We start from the raw sequence: 17431 nt of genomic DNA on the forward strand, positions 1-17431 counted from the left end.
AACCAACTACAGGGTTAAATAAAAAAAAAACAAATAGAAAACATATCGGAAAGAGGCTAAACGACAAAAAAGACTAAAATAACTATTAAAAAAAAAACAAAGAGACATAAAAGAATGAGGAAAAAGATGCTAAAACGGCGTTTTGTAATTAACAGTGACAAAAACTCAAATTGAGGGTTAAGACAAATTAGAGAGGAAGCAGCTCTGTGTACAGCGTTAACGGAGAGAAAGCACAGCGCCGCGCCGTGTGTAGTCACTGTTCTGGGAGCCTTTTAGCTGCCCCCCCACTGAGGAGAGGTGGGGGGTCCCTGCCGCTGCCCACATATCTGCTGACTCACAACCCATTAGTGCTCAGACTGGCTCTACCTCCATCCCACCCTCCACAGTAGCTGAGCCATCTCAGGGGGACCCTCAGACGTCCCCGTGTGGCCCTGTGGACGGAGGACTCCTGCTGCAGCTTGTAGTGTCTGGGAGACTGCGGCTGTTGCGGAGAGGAGCCAGCAGGTGGCGGCAGAGCACCGCGGCGTCGGCGCCAGTCCCCCGGTTCACCGGGTCCACTGTGACACGGATTCCCTCCATCACTGGCTGTCCACCTCTTCTCCTCACAGTCCCACTGTACGCTGGCTCGTTATTAAAGCAGATTAACCGCGCGTCCGTCTCGCCGTAATTAGGAATTAATCTGATCATTTGAAAGAAAATTTCAATTTCCCACGGGTGCATTAATTGTGTATACATGTAATTATGCTCCTTTTTAACTTGTTAAATGGACCTTTTTTTTTTTTCTTTCTCTGTGCTAACTGGGAGTAATTGCATACATATATGACTGTGCCGAGGCCATCGCTTAGCGACAGTGGAGTGATGTGACATGTAATCTGAAGGAAAAGCTACCCGGACCACCTTTGCTCCCCACGGACTGTCCAAGAATAATTATTATCCCTGACTTGGAGCTGTGTGGTTAATGCGGCTTCACACCCACGGCTCGCCGCTGGAAGGAGACCGGTCTCTTTTCGTGAGACTTTTCCCCCGGACCCCGATGGCTACATGCTTCATTGTGTAGGCAGTCCTGTGTTGCTGGCTGCCTCTCCCTGAGCATGAAATTAGAAAATTCAATAATTTGGGTTGATTTAGGAATGCAAGGGAAGAGCATGGGGTCATATGCACATAGGTAATCAATACTAATTACCATTTCATTTCTCCCCCCCCCCCCCCCTCTTTCTTCTACAATCACACATGAATCCCATCTTGCTGGACTGATTAAAGGTTGCAAATGAAGCATCCTCACCTCCTGATTCTCATCAAAGGCCAGCCGCACGCTCAGTAACTTTGTCTTCATTTAATTCTTTGCTGTCTTCAGACAAGGCCCCAATTATAAGCTCGCAGTGAATCTCCAAAATGGCTTGTGCACATTGACCTTTTTAGATTAAAAGCACATTCCGGATCTCTCATGGACTCCCCTGCACTCTAATTTCCCTCCTAATGAACCACACTGGTTGGGCTTTCTAGTGCTGTAATAACTAGTTAGGGGCCAGCAGCCCTAAAATAGAACAGCATAAAGGTAGGCTGTTAACAAAAGCAACGAGAGCCAATAAATCCAGACTGGCTGTGATTTAAAAAAAAAAAAAAAGTATGTTTTTTTTTTTCCCTCAGATGACGTAAGAGACACTCTGGCTGAATATTAATGCAAAGATAAAGCTATGCAAGAATAGACGAGCCCATGATGCATCTGCTGCAGGATGAAAAAGCACAGAACAGCACAAGTTATGGATTTTTGATATGAGCCGACTGCAGTCCCTGTCGGCCGCATTAAAAACCACACACTTTGCAGCCGCTGGCTGCCAAACAAACAAGCGTGAATTACAGGACCTGTTTGCAGACTTCGGATCGGGGATTTGATCCAGCCCCCGCACACATACGCGAGAGAGAGGCTTAGACTTAAAACGACTCCAGTGAGTCGCTCTCCAATCGGAGGCCTCCCCGAAATCCAGCAGCCCGAGCGGCTCTCTGAAACGCTCATCTGAGAATCTCCTTTTGACAATTAAGACACCCATGGAGGCATGGAAAGCTCTCAATTCCATTAGCCTCCGCGCTGTTTCGCTCTATCTGTCCACTGAGCCTTAACTTACTTATTAGTACAAGTCTGGCATATTTTGTTAGGGAAGCGATTAGTGGAATCTACATGAAAAGGCAATTTCCCCTCTTCCTTTCTTTCTGCTCGCTCCCTCACACTTCGCTGAGATCAGACAGATCTAAAGAATGGCATTTGCGAACTAATGAAATTCGCTCTGCACCATTTCGGATGTTAATCTCGGGCTAGAACCGACTTGCGTCTTTATTTACTCGTTTTCGCGTGACAAATGGTCAGAGTTGGCAAAAAAATTAGGCGGGCGCCGGTGCGCTTCCCCCTCTTTAAGCGACGGCGGGCGGCATGGGGCTGGCAGTCAGCTTAGAGACTGCAGCTCCGCTTTGATGTATTGGAGTTAATATCTTCCTGACATTTCTCAGGACAGATTTTCATCACTGGATTCATCTGTACTTTTTGAGGCTATGTGATGAATGAGTTGGGACATTCATTTTCCTCTCCTCTGTTGCATCTGTGGAGGAATGGCGTGCGCGCGCGCGAGCAAGAGTGCACGTGTAAATACTGTGCCTGTCCACGGTTCAGATGCAGGGGTGTAAATCTTTGCCTGAGCTTGTGCAAATGTGTGTGTGTGTGTGTGTGTGTGTGTGTGTGCCGCCACATTGGTGCCTGGCGCGAGCGTGCTCATGACACGAAATAGACGGCGGCATCAATGGAAGTGACATTAATTTGACAGAGCGCTCGCTAACATGCGAAGTCACTCGCAGTTCATAAGAATAATATTAACTCGGCATTAACATGCAAGGCTGTCTGTTGCACCAGATGCCGAGCGTTTTGGAGAGCGGGTGCCGCAGTCTGTCTTTCTGGGCCACGACGAGGCGACGGGTGGATGCGCGCGGAGCGAGGAGGAGAGCCTCTTTCGCCGGCGCCTGCGTGGCGCCGACACACCGAAACGGCCCCCGCGGGGGGGGGCTTGAACGAGAGGGAAAGGCAACATGATGGAGGGTGTGGGTGGGTCAAGTCCAGGGAGCAGGTTTTTACGGTGCTTTGTGCAAAGTTGCGTGGAAAGACGTATGGTTTCTACATGTTTGTTGTTGTTTTTTTGGCAACAATCAGAAATGTTTGGCATGCATTTCTTCTCAGCCTCCTTTAATCCGATGCCTCTACATAACACCAAGTGCAACCCACGTCCTCCAGATAGTCTTAGAGGCCTCAGAGGTTTAAAAGAGAACGAACAGTGTCATGAAGACCAATGAACACATCAGCCGGATAAGCACTACGGTTGTGGAGAACCTTAAAACGGGGTTAGGCTGTGAAGCAGTGGTCCAAGCTTTGAACATCTCCCTGAGAAGCAGCCAGTGGGCCCACGGTGACTCTGGAGGAGCTGCAGAGAAGTCTGGCCTTAACGGAGGAGTGGAAAGCAGAAAGCCACTGTTAGAGGAAAGGAAAGGAGTGCCCCGTTTTAAAGTTTGCCAAAAGTCATGTGGCGCCATGCTTTGGAGATGATTTTCTTTACGAGGAACAGGGAAGACCCAGAAAGAAAACCTTCCAGGTGTAGATAACCAAAGACTGTTGCAGAGGTTGACCTTCCAGTAGCACATTAACTTTAAACATGCATCCAGAGCTGCAGTGGGAAAGTTTATTTATATGCATAAAAAAACGCCTTTTTTCCACTTCACACTGAATGCACTATTTTGCGTTAGCCGACAAAACGACGGCACGATACGCAGTGAAGTTAGCGGCCGGCGCAGGACCCAGGCTGAACGTCGGGATGTTTGGTTTTCCCAAGGCGCTGGAGATATCCCCCTGCTCATCCCTGCAAAAGCAGATCCAGCTTTTTTTCCCAGCTTGATGAATTGCTGGCATGCCCTTGAGCGGAGCCGCAACACGCGCACACAATAACAAGTGTAGCCAGTGGAAAAGCTGAAGGCTATTTAGTCCGAGCCATTAACACTAATCAAAAACCACTTTACCTGATAAGAACTACAGGGGTCGTCCTGCAGCTACCGGCGCCCCCATCCCTCTTTGCTAATATTGACTGGGCTTAAACAAGGTGCCACTAGTAGAACCCATGAACGTGATGAAGAGATACAGGTGAGAGTGCTAATTTGTAGCAAATCGAAACCGGGACCATTCATCCGCTGACCCGAGCAATTAGTCTATGACGGACTCAAAAGACCGCAGTCCGACGGAGAAGGGACGCGCAGGATGCTGTTCGGTCGTGAAAAGGATCTTACGCAGAGGAGCGTGGTGGGGGTGCAGCGGGACCGAAAGAGGAGAAAAAAAATAAAATGCAGTCTTTCACACATTCGCTCGAGCACATACACACGCAGGCCCATACAGTATGGATCGGGCATTGACCGGCGCTCATGAAAGATGCAGTTATGCAGATGGATTCGGGGTGACTGAATAAAGGCCACAGGGGGCCGGTGTGGGGCAGCTGAAAGCTTCCCCCTCTGCTGAACAGGCAGCTCTTCCAGGCGACACCAACCTTCTGGTGTCACACAAAGTCACGGAAATACAATAATGCACAGCACCGGTTTTGTTTGAAAAAAAAAAAATTCCAAAAAAGCCATACATTTGGAATCAAGGAGAATGCTCCCCCCCCCCACCGTTATCATTCAATGCTAATGCCGTGTTCGTTCTAATGTTTGGGATTCAAACCGCTCCTGAGCTCAGTGACAGGCTCCCTTCCCATTCACCATTATGTTTTTTTCTGCATCGGCGCCAACATCCTGCATCATCCCTCATGTTCTCAACACTTTGAAGCAGTGAGACAACCTTGTGATCTCTTGAACTAGAGTTTCTGAATTGATTAATTATTTCTGAAACCCATGCTGGACAGAATGCGTCACGGAGACCGTGGAATGCGGGGGGAAAAAACACCCAAAGAAATTCTGTATAACATTATTGATCAAGCTCCATCTTAAAGGCTAACAAGGGAGTGAGACTCCTTGGAAACAAAGTGTGAAGAAACGTTAATAAGAATAAAACCAAATTTACAAAATTTCAGATGGCAATAATGAAAGACCAGGATAATTAATCAGGGCACAGAAACGATCGATCGTTCTACCTATGTGGGTGTTCTACTTTTGGCCTCGGCGAATGGCCGAGGGTATGTATCCGTTCATTTGTTTGGGTTTGCCTTTTTTTGGTTGTTTTTTTTTGCTTTACTGTCTATTTTTTCCCTTCTCTGTGGGTCATGAGCTGGAAGCCACCCTGTCATGGACTGGCAACCAGTCCAGGGTGTACCAGCCTCTCGTCCAATGACCACTGGAGATAGGCAGGGAGCAATCTCTCTAAATTACTAATGGGAATGTTGGAGAGAGGCACGAGGAGGTCTTTCTTATAACAAGGGAAGAAAAATTATTGATGAGATTTAAACTTGCCCTCAAAAGTTCCATTTATACCGGGAAAAAAAATTGAACAAACACCAGGAACCATGCATTCTACTACAAGGACTGATTGGCTACCGATGAATAATTCACTAGCTGACCCTGGAAGCCTGACTATCGGGTCAAAATCGCCTCTCCACTGATGCTATTGGCCTGCAAATTACACATTGCAAACACATAGTGTTAGTATTGAATGATTTGCAAACAGATTCTCTGAACTCCTGCAGGGTATACTGTTTGCAACAAAAACATCTCGTAAATGCTTCTCCGGGCTAAGCATCAAACTGGCGAATGGTTTCAGCCGCCTGACTAAAGCCAGAGCCACCTGACTTAGGTTGGAGCGGAGAAAAAAAATGATACATTCAGAGCTCCTCACAGGAAAAAGAATGTGCTAGACATCCCACTGTAGGTGCGAATTACCAATGTTTGAAATTGAATTTAAATAATTCGGAGTGCTTTCTGATCAGCTTTAATGAACCAAAAGGGCTCGGTTAGCTCAGTTGTTCATCATTTTGGCCGGCTTTAAGCTTAAATCTAAATTAAAGCGGTTTATCGGAGCAAATTGTGAGCCGCCCCGCTGAAGAAAATCAGAGTTGATCCAGTTAAAATCTTGAAAATCAATTCCGGAGATATGTGTATATGTCAATCCCAGATGTCTCTGGGGACGGTCTTTAAATCTAGCTGGATAAATTTAGTCAGGGGTTTGAAGTTATCAGCATCTATCACTTTGGTCATGCTTATACTCCCCTACTGGTGCTTTGTTTTGTCCTACCCATCATTTCAAAAGGTTTGATGCACCCTGGAAAAGTCACTGGTTTTCTGTTTGAAAGATTGAAATTTTAACCAATTCCTGCTTTTAAATACACCACCCCGAAAATAAATTCTACATTTCAGTTTTTCAGCAACAGTTTCTTTTTTGGGTATTGTTGAGTGTCTTTGACTCCTACCTTGCAGTTACATGTACCATTCAACGTTTGTGTCTGTAGAGCAGTATTGTTGATAAGACTCAAAAAATTAATCGAAAGAAAATATACATTTTCCAGAAGATTAGTAAAATGTAAGGATTTAAGTTTAAAAATGATCTGGTCAGAGAGGAGACAATATGTGTTCGCAAGACAAAACTGATCTCAGATCTCACACTCAGCTTTAGAGAATCTTCATTCATTGCAAAAATAATCTAGTTTAGGTTTGATTGGGTTTTTTTTAGTTTTTGAACATGGGACCATTAAATACAGGTTATTTAAAGCAGTGAAAAAGCCCTTTCAGGTAAAATTTCATTTTTGATGGAGACGCAAACAAAAAAAGGCGCTAACAAAAAAAAAGTATATCCAATTAAAACGTCATATAAGTCATTTCAGTACAAAACTAGAAAACCACAACAAAAAAGCGGTTGAGACTTTGCCAATGCTTTTTCTTTTTTTTTTTTTTTATCTGAGCTCTCGCGCCAACGCTGTCAACAAAAGAGCCACTTCCTTTCTTATGGAGCTAAACCAGTGACAGCTTGCAATGACATAAAAAAAAAGATTCAGCATTGTAAAATCAAACATAAAAAAAAAATGAAACATTGACAAACAAAAGACATTGAAAAATTAAACGTTGGAAAGTCGAACATTGAAGATTCAAGCATTGAAAAGTCAAACAATGAGAAGTCAAACATTGTTAGAAAGTAAAAACTCTAATTTTATGATGCCGCTGTTTTTTTTCCAATGAGAGATGTTTTCAGTGTCACTGCAGAGTTCCTTCAGCTACGATGTCACTCTAAGCTGGCACTGTTTTGCCGATGGGGTTGGGGGGCTAAACTGAACGCCCCTTCATGGCCCCTCCGTTTTTCCCGGAACTCATCATCTACCTGCAGTGAACTTATGGAAAGCTCCGTGTGAAGGTTTTCCATAGACCATCCAAAGAGATGAAGAAATTTCAAAATATACTCTTGATTTATTACAAACAAAATCCAAAAATAATTCAAAAATCATAAATTGAGGCCCAAAACTGAGGTAACACAAAGAACTCGAGCACAAAACTGACCTAACAAACAAAACATAAGGGACACTTAAATAGTGGCTGATCAGACCACTGCTAACTCACACACAGGGGTAATTAAACACACAAGAACTTAAACAAATACAGGTCAGCACATTACTAAGTCTTTAAATTAAATAAATATTAGAATTGAAATAATTTCCAAAAAGAAGAAACATTAAAGAAATGGTAAAATTAAACTAAAGACAATATTTTCCCTTCCCTGGCAAACAAGTGGAACGACCGGCTGAGGAAGCTTGACAGCCATATAAGGACCTCAGCTGGAGCTGGTCTGTATGATGATTTCAGCAGCAGGTCCAGAGGAAACTGGTAACTCAAAAGAAGAAATTAATTTGTTGCATTTAACAAAAAATCCAAAAGAACTGACAATTAAAGTTAACTAAATGTGTGCACAGCAAATAGTTAACTAAAGAGTCAGACTAATGAAACAATTTTAAAGATAAAAATCTAAACTACTCACTTATCAACATGTAAAGTAATATTAAGGAAGAACAGAAAACCATTACCATTCCTGTCTCTGTGTAACAGTAGGGACATCTGTCACACTCCGGTTTAAGTACCGCTGCTCGACCACAACAAAGGGTATTATTTTCATTAATATTATTATAATATTATCTTCACTAGCTTATACAGCTAATGATTGCAGTGACATCATAGCTGAAGAAACTCTGCAGTGACACTGAAAACATCTCTCATTGAGAAAAAGTTGCAGAATAAAATGAGAATATCACACGTTTTTACTTTCTAACAATGGTTGACTTATCAATGATTGACTTGTCAATCTTTGATTTTCCAAGGTTTCATTTTTTCAATACTAAATCTCTTTTTCGACGTCATTGCACGCTACCGCTGGTTTTTGCGCCATATATTCTCACTTCAAAATAAGAGTCTGAAACAGAGACACGACTGGATGTCACTTCCCTTCATAAATAACATTTTCTACTTCCAACTCCAGATGACATCGCATGCTGACAGGAACTGGTCCATGCCTCTTGAGACGGACTTTATTTTGGGCGTGAAAAATAGTGTTTTGTTATGGTGAGCGCTCGCCACATCTGGTTACATCCTTACTGCTAAACGGGGTCTTCCTCACTGGTGTAAGGCAAATATTTTCTGAAACTATCTAGAACACATGGAGCAGTCTACAAGTGGAGTAGCTACTAAAAATCAGATGTGCATACAGACTATACGGAAGGAAAGGCCACCGGTACTATAGCCCTGCCTTGTATTCAACAAAGGATATCACAGACATGTACTAACACAGCACGTCTCCATTAGATCTCTACTCCACACCGTGTATCCTCAACAATATACTGCAGAAACTCAGATTTTCTTTTTGTTTCGATTTTCTTGGCTTTGATTATGACGACGGTGAGAGACAGCCTGACTCCAGCCGTACATCTGTAACTCAGAAAGCTTTCTATAGCTACGTTCCACCACTCTGAGCAGTTTCTTGAAACGGTTCTTGTTTCACCCGTCATCCTGGAGTCGACTTTTACCTCCTACACAGCCTGCCAGACCGCGTTGCTAGGGTTTGTTAGTGTCTGCAGCGTTGTTTGAAGTTCTCTCTCCCCAGCGCGCTCCTTACTGAGGAACACTGCCATTTACGGAGCAGCTGAACGGGTACCGGCGCGTCCGCCACATCCCCCCTGTGCGCGCGCTCCAGTTTGGAACCTGGAGGTCGCCGGGGGTGAGCGAGGAGGACCAGATGATGGTGTTGCAAAAAAAAAAAAAAAAAAAAAACAGACGGCAGAAAAGCTGCAGTGTCCTACTCTTGGCTTCCATCGTTCTTCTATGCATAATTCAAAGTAATATTTTCCCATTTTAACACCCTAAATATTCATGAGAGATAAGAGCTCAGGGCAAACTTTCCCCCGAAACTTGGGAGATTCCGTGAAAACTCCCGCTTCTTTCTCTGTTTGTTTTCGGCTGGGCCTGTTTTTTTCTCCCGCTCGAGCGGCACTGGTACCCTCGCAGCATCCGTCTGTACATCGCGCCGTGTTACACCCAAAACCCGAATAACGAATTCACGGCTCAACACAAAGGCAGACGAAAGGCACATTCGAGCGTTCAGAGGACGGAGAGCGAGGGGAGAAACAGGGAGACGACATTCCCAAAATTAATTTTCATCTCCTGGCTTCATGCATATTTAATAGAGAGCGCTTGAATATCATAGGGTAACACTAGCCGGGGCGCGCATACAGAGGCCCGAGCTGCGGAGAGAAAATAAACGACCGTGATCGTTGTCATGAGCAATAACTCTCTGCAGAGCCACGAAACAAAATAGCCAGAAATGCTTTGATGAAGGAGAGCAGGAGAAGATGAGGAGGAGGAGGAGGAGGAGGAGGGAGCAGAGGTTAAAGACTGGTAGAGTGATGGTCCCTTTGGATGCGGCAGCTGTGGCTCCGCCGCTGTCTTTGTTTTGGAGTCGACGAGAGAGAGTGAGAGAGGGCGACGGAGCAGGGAAGCATGGGATATTGCCGGTTGATGACTGAATGACAGTAGCTGACAAGCCCCATGCACGGCATCCCAAGAGGCTCTCTGTTGCCCCTCCCCTCAACATCTTCCTTTCAATGTGTAAACACATCAGAGTCAGCACATGCAAAGCTTGCAGCACTGTGTTGCACACGTACGCCTGTACACTCAGATACATGTTCAGAGCAACCCCCCCCTCCCCCCCCCCCTCCTTCAAACATACACAAAACACTGCTGTCGCTGCCTAACGCATGCCACCAGCTGCTGATAGCAGGGTGTGCGCGCGTGCATCCGTTCCCCTCCTGCACGCGGCCAGGTTCGGGAGCGCTGTGGCGCTTATTAAAAAGCCGAGCTCATCCTGCATTCGTCCCGCGCGCGTGGAAAAAAACGAGGCATGAAACAGCGTTGTCATGCTGAACAGAATTTTAATTACAGGCCCACTCCCTCCCTCAGCCAGCGTGCGCGTTCCCACTTGGTCTGAAATAACAGTGGGGGGAATAAAACAGAGAGGAGAGGGGGAAAAAAAACAAAAAAACGAAAGAAGAGGAGGCAGACGGGGCCATTAGCACATGGTGATATCAGAGCGCGCTGAAAGGAGCCAGAATCAGAGCCGGCTCTGTGTTATGGGGAGGGAGGGGAGACAAGCTAACTGTTCCAGAGTTCAACTCGCTGGGGTTTGCAGCGACGGTAAAGGCTGACATTGATCTGAATAAACTTGCTTGATTAGGGGGGCTCTGCTACCCCCCCCCCTCCTTCCTCACCCCTTGCCTACCTTCTGAAGTGCAACCCCCATGCCACAGCCAGCTCTCTGACAGCTCGGGGAGCCCCACTAACTCATCTCAGGCCCCCGGAGCTCCGACGCTCCGCTTGTTTTATTTCCCGCTCGCTAAATTGAGTCGTAAAGACTTCGGAAAAATAACGACGCGAGCGAACGGGGGCTCGGGTCCTCTTTTGCACTCATCGCCCGGCCCTTCCTTTTCCCCACGAGTCCCAGGTGGGCTGTTTGTCGACCCAATTAAACGCCGCGACATGTAACAAGAGCGCGAGGATATTTACGGAATGCTGACCTCCGGCGCGGCTGAATTCAGGTAAAGGTGTTCCTCCTGATCCGTGGAGCTTGTGGTGTATACGAAACAGACATACAGTGTTTCTTATAGCGTCCCTGTTAAAGATGTGTAAAGAATCTTCAACACAATTTATCTTACATTGCAGTGAAATAATCTCCCACTGAACATTTCTAGAAACAACAAAAAATATCACTGCTTTTGATCATCATTGGGAGCATAATTGTCAGTACCCCCACACTCAGCTGGTACTTTGTACAACCCCCTTTTACCAATAGGACAGCAAACGATCTTCTATAATAGTAGAACAATGGCATTGCGGTGGAACCATGTTTGTGTTTATTTGGCCATATGCTTTGGATAATTACTGTATTACTTGAATAATACTGAAAGACCCAATGACTCCCTACTTTGGGGCTTCTCGGAAAAGTCTATGGGATTTTTATTTTATTTAAAATCTCATGGTATCAAAGTGCTTAGGATGCTATGCACTGTAACAAAGTTCCCGGGACCATCCGAAGAGACCCAAAGCGTAATAGTTTGCTTATAGTCAGTGCGTTGAACTGATTTCATATATATATATATATATATATATATATATATATATATATATATATATACACACACACACACACACACACACACATACATATCAAAATCAAGCCTTTTTTTTGACACATTTCCAGTTGTTTTAAACCCTTTTGCCATTTATTGCTTTGACTGTATGAGTAGGTCTTGGTCCATGAACGTTTCCTTGTAGCCTTTTTTGGACTTTTGAAAGCTAACAATCTACAGCTCCCACTGGAGAGGTTCCCAGCCAAGTGTGAAGTGTCCGTGATGAGGATCAGTACCTCCAAATCCGAGACCATGGTCTTAAGCCGGAAAAGGGTAGAGTGCCTTCTCCGGGTTGGGGAGGATGTGCTACCCCTAGTGGAAGAGGTTAGTATTTCGGGGACCATTGGTGATGCGTCTGCTGTACCGGTCTGTTATGGTGAAGAGAGATCTGAGCCAAAAGACAACGCTCTCGATTTACCGGTCAATCTACGTCCCCCCCCCTCATTTATGGTCAAGAGATTTGGTTAGTGACCGAAAGAACGAGATCCCGTATACAAGCGGCCGAAATGAGTTTTCTCCATAGTGTGTCTGGGCTCTCCCTTAGAGATAGGGTGAGGAGCTCAGTCATCCGGGGAGGACTCAGAGTAGAGCCGCTGCTCCTCCACGTCGAGAGGAGCCAGTTGAGGTGGTTCAGACATCTGGTTAGGATGCCTCCTGGACGCCTCCCTGGTGAGGTGTTCCGGGCACGTCCCACCGGGAGGAGGCCCAGGGGAAGACCCAGGACACGCTGGAGGGACTATGTCTCCCGGCTGGCCTGGGAACGCCTTGGGATTCCTCCTGAGGAGCTGGCCCAAGTGGCCGGGGAGAGGGACGTCTGGGCCTCCCTACTGAAGCTGCTACCCCCGCGACCCGACCCCGGATAAGTGGAAGAAGACGGACGGACGGATGGATGGATGGATGGATGGATGGATGGATGAAAGCCAACGCAAATTTGCTTCATTTGAACAAATTGATTTGAATTGAAGAGAAATGGCCCTCTGTTTCAAGTCATTCTTACACCAAAGGGAATATTAATTAATTCAAAAGTGTGTGGATTAATGACTATTAATGACAGTTCTTTGCAACAAAGATTAACCCCGAAAAATTAAGTCTAGAACACCCAGCTACATCAGTGAAATTAATTTTATTGGAATCAGAAGGGGTGCAAATAACTATGGCACCAAATATTTTGTTAAAAACAATTACTCCTAACATGGAAATCCCTTACTGAATTATTGTGCTTCAATTAAAGGTTGATTTTTTTTCAAGCACCAAATTATGTTCCTGCCGTGAAAAATGTATATATTTTACGGCTTTTTACACATCTTTACCATTAAATTAGTCATTTTGCCGTTCCCCTCAACCATAAATTGAACAGCTGGGTACAGCAAGATGGACTCCAGACCTGGAGGAAAACCGTTGCCAGGATCACTGGGTTTATCTCAAGGCTCCGTGTGCTAGCCCACACTATAAATCCCTCTTAGGCCCAAAGCAAATCAATCCTTCATATTCTCTGTTTCACACCGTTTACTCATTAACCATTTCAGCATCGATTGCTATTCCTGTGGCAGTTAACCCGTGTTTAACAAAAGCAGCCGAATGAAAGGGGTGTTAAATTCAGTGAGGAGCAATACAATTCATTAGTTGTAATTTGGTGGCTGTGTACCTCATAAATCATCCTGCCGGGTGGTAGCTCTGCACCGCTATACTGTACAGGGTGGCACAGACACCGCAGCGCAGCCCAATCTGCAAAAATCATTTCTCCCTGAAGCAGGCCATTGCTCTGAGAGACTGCTGCACAATAAAGCCACAAAAAAAAGGACAATGTAAGATATATGGCCCTGTTAATATGCATAAAGAGTGTGTGCATTAAAAAATGCATATGTCCCGCAGCGGTTAAAGGCGCCCTTACTGTAAATATTGCATACTGCTGTAGTTCTTCTGGCTTGGAGGTGGGGTTGCAATCTAAGATACATAAAACGTAATGTTCAGGAAGGAGAAGTGCCATCAGCGCCGTCTGACAAGTTTGGTGGTGAGAAAAGAAGACCTCTGCTCAGATGTGTCCCCTTTTGGAGGCGGACGGAGCGCATACGCTCGCTGGAGAGACTGACGTTCCAGACTCAGTTCCAGGCTCAAGCCGCCTGTTTTCAGATGAGTGTGTGCACATTTGTGTCCTCGCACATGCGGACATGTCCACCCCCCCCATCAGGTAACTCACACTTTCATCTCCTTCAGGACCCGGCCATGTGTGAAGGAGGGACATGCCCAGTAGGCTGCAGATAAAAGCTTTCCACGCCGCCGCTGCGTCACTGCAGATCTCCTGTCACTCATTTGCTCTCGAGCAGTCGGGACAAGTGACAGCGGTTTTTTTTACCCGGAGGGTGCAGGAAAGTCACCGTCGTGCTTTCCAGTGGTTACTTTGTAATTTATCTGTAGCTGGGAAATTTGGTGCCAGATTAAGTGGTGTAAAGTTAATGATAGATCATTACGGTCCAATGCCAAGCTCTCCAAGGAAAGCTTGGATCATGTATGGTAGTCAAGAGAAAATGCACTTTGAAATTCATTCAGATTTCTAGTTTCTGTGCTCCCCAGCACTGGAAAAAACTCCCTGAGATGGCTCCTTAAAACCACTTTAGTTTACAGCAGCATTTAATCAAAGACTCGGACTAATGAAGGGTTTGAAACCTGTTTGCCTTCTGAATATGAATTACCCACCGCGTTTAATAGCACCATTTTAACATCTGTTCCTTACATAAAATATTTTGAGGCTTCATATTAATTTTCTCTTTCCTTTGATGTCATGTGAATAATTGTGGATTGCCTTGTCTAGGAATGGGGCTATGTGGATAAACTCGCATTTCTTTGCAAAAAAACGCTGCTGAAGAAAACCTCGGCCTCAGCACGATGCTGCCATCACCATGTTTCACCTTGGTGACAATGTGTCCAGTGTAGTGCACCACACAATGCTTTTGACAAACTGTAAAAAAAAAACACATCTCATCAGTTTTCTACAACAATGTTGGTGTTTTTCCCCCACAAAGGCAAGATTTGTTTTGTGCAGTTGGCAGGACAGCCCCAAAGTGTTGGACCTGCGTTTTGGACCTCAGCTCCTCCAGATTTGCCTGGGGCCTCTTGGCTACTCTCTGATTAATGCTCCCCTCGTTCTGTCTTGCTTTTTAGGAGGACCAGAACTCGGTGTGTTCTCTGGATATACCAGTCCTCATGGAGATGTCCATGGCTCTAAAAGCCGTCCTACATCTGTATCGCTAATCTCGCTGCTGTGTTACCTGGTCTTCATCATGGTGATGAAAAAAATATGGCACAAACACCTGCCACAAAATGTGCCAGGTGTTTGTGCCATATTTTTTGCTTAAGTCTGTGCATCAAAATGGCAATATCAGTAATTAAATGCTTCAGATAACAGCGCTACAACTGTGAAAGCAACATGTTCATCTGTTATAGATGCATAGATGTTATTTTAGCAGGAGTAGGAAGAATTGCTGCCATCTCCAGAAAAGTTGGCGTAAATTCCCACGAGTTGCAGTTTTGGTCGCCGTTTGCAGAAAGACTCTTAACGTTGCAGGTCCAAACTGTGCCACCTGAAAGGGTTGACGGACCTACGTCTATTATCCCTATCGGTTTTTGCAATCTCGCAAACGCCACCGGCACAAATGCACAAAGCCAATATTTATTCAGGCTGTGGGAGCCAGCTCCTCTTTGTAGAGTACCGAAGGGCGATCGGGATCAAAGAGATGACAACAAAGACGACGCAGTTTACTGTCAGGTAAAGACGGAGTGTATTTGGAGACGGAGCAACCACATCAGACTGCAGCTTCCTGTAGCAAAAAAATCACATGAATGATTCTCAGGGTTTGTTCTTCTACCCTGGATGCTCAATTATGCATACAATTCTCCTCTGGACCTTCACCGTGGCAGCTGACAGATTGGTTAGGCAGTTCCGTGAGACACTTAGAAGGCCTTGGAAGAAAGAAAAGACAGTAGGAAAGAAATACTGTCAGCGCTCAAGCCATTCATTGGTCCCACAGAGACAGAGCTGACTAACAGTTTTGCCTCGGTGCATGAACGGGCCGCGTCTATTATCCTACAGTGGAGACACGGCTGCACGAGCGCTACCTGGAAGGAGGAAGCGGAGGATCGTCCCTGAACTCAAGGAGCGCGATTCACGCAGTAATATTTTTGGCACTTGAAAATCTTTGATTTTTATCTGGAAATAACTCTTTTTATCCTGTGTTTCCATGGAAACCAGGGAGGCTGGGGTAAGGAGAGAATAGGCGGCAGGTCTGATAAGGGAGAGGAGCGTGAGAAGAGGGAGCGACGAGAAAGAGGAGCAGCTTGAGGAGTCGGAGGAAAGGGGGTGAGGATTAGGGGCTGTGACAGAGGAAAGGTGTCTGTCCAGTGGGCTCGTCTCTGGCTCTGGTTCACAAGCACCATCCCATCACATCTGTGTCCTTGGCCAGCCTGCTCACAAAGGTATTTATCTGCCTCCGTTCCATTAATTACCCACCAATTAGCTGCTTTCACGGTGGAACTGCGGCAGTCATGCACGGCGTCAAGTCATTCCACTTAGCAAATCCTGACACCTTCGGCTAACTTCCGCTGGTGGAAAGCAGGGACGTTATCTCAAAGGATCCCTAAAGGTGCTGATATGTCTATTTATAGTGCCTTGCAAAATTATTCATACCCCTATGCACTCAGTCCCCCTGAATCGATACATTATTGAACCTGTTTTTTTTTTTTACTTACTGCAGTTGCAGCTGCAGGTATTTTGGGGTAAGTCTCCACCAGCGTTGCACAAACAGAGACGGACAGTTCTGCACATCTTTCTTTGACAAACAGCTTCTCCTGTCAACCTCCGTCAGGTTGGCTGGAGAGCATTTGGGGACGTCAGTTAAAGTTTTGCAACAGATTCTGAATGTGATTTATGTTTGGACTTTGACTAGGCCATTCTAAAACATAAATATGAAATAAACCACTCAGTTGTAGCTCTTGCTGTTTTTAGGGTTTGTTGCGCTGGAAGGTGAACCTCCACACTTGTCCCAAGTCTTCTGGAGCCGCTATCTGTTAACGCAGGAAACATAAGAAATTTAGATTGAAAATTTTGACTCTGGTGGGACTTGGAGGTTGTTTGGATGTTTGGAATCTGAGATTTTTTTTATTCCAGGTTTGGAGAATTGCAGGAAGGGGTGAGGCTGGGGTAGGGATGTCAACTGGGGACAGAGCACCAGGTAAAATAATCTAATGGAGGACATTTGGGCAGTTGGAGAGCGGACAGGCAGGTATTTCTGGTAAATGAATCCTTATTTTCTCCGGGCAGCTACTCCAGGTGGATGAATGTGCAGATGGTGCCACCTCTTAGTTCATTTCCCAGCCAGCTTGTCACGCATTAGAGGGTTACTTGAAGGAAACCAGAGAGTTCTGTGGTCACACAGGTAAATATTGATTCTTGGCTTCCAGAAAGATCTAGGCACAGAGTGACATCAGCAGTTTGCAACTCCTAGTAGGTAAATATACTCACTAGGAAGTTCTCTAATTACAGCAACGTTAACAGGCAAACCAAGTGCTGGATTTGAGCAGCGCTGCTTCCTAAATCTGGTAATCAGCTGATGAGCTTCAGGCCTGACCCTTTACAGGATGTAGTCCCACCCACAGGAGGGTAGCTGCACAGGGAACAAAGAGGAGCACCAGAGGTTCATGACACTAACAGCTTTTCTTCCAGCATTGTTCCTTATGCAGCATCATCCATCTTCCCATTAACTCTGAGCACC

The sequence above is a fragment of the Fundulus heteroclitus genome, chromosome 21 (assembly GCF_011125445.2).
Source record: "Fundulus heteroclitus isolate FHET01 chromosome 21, MU-UCD_Fhet_4.1, whole genome shotgun sequence".
In the NCBI taxonomy this organism is placed as follows: domain Eukaryota; kingdom Metazoa; phylum Chordata; class Actinopteri; order Cyprinodontiformes; family Fundulidae; genus Fundulus; species Fundulus heteroclitus.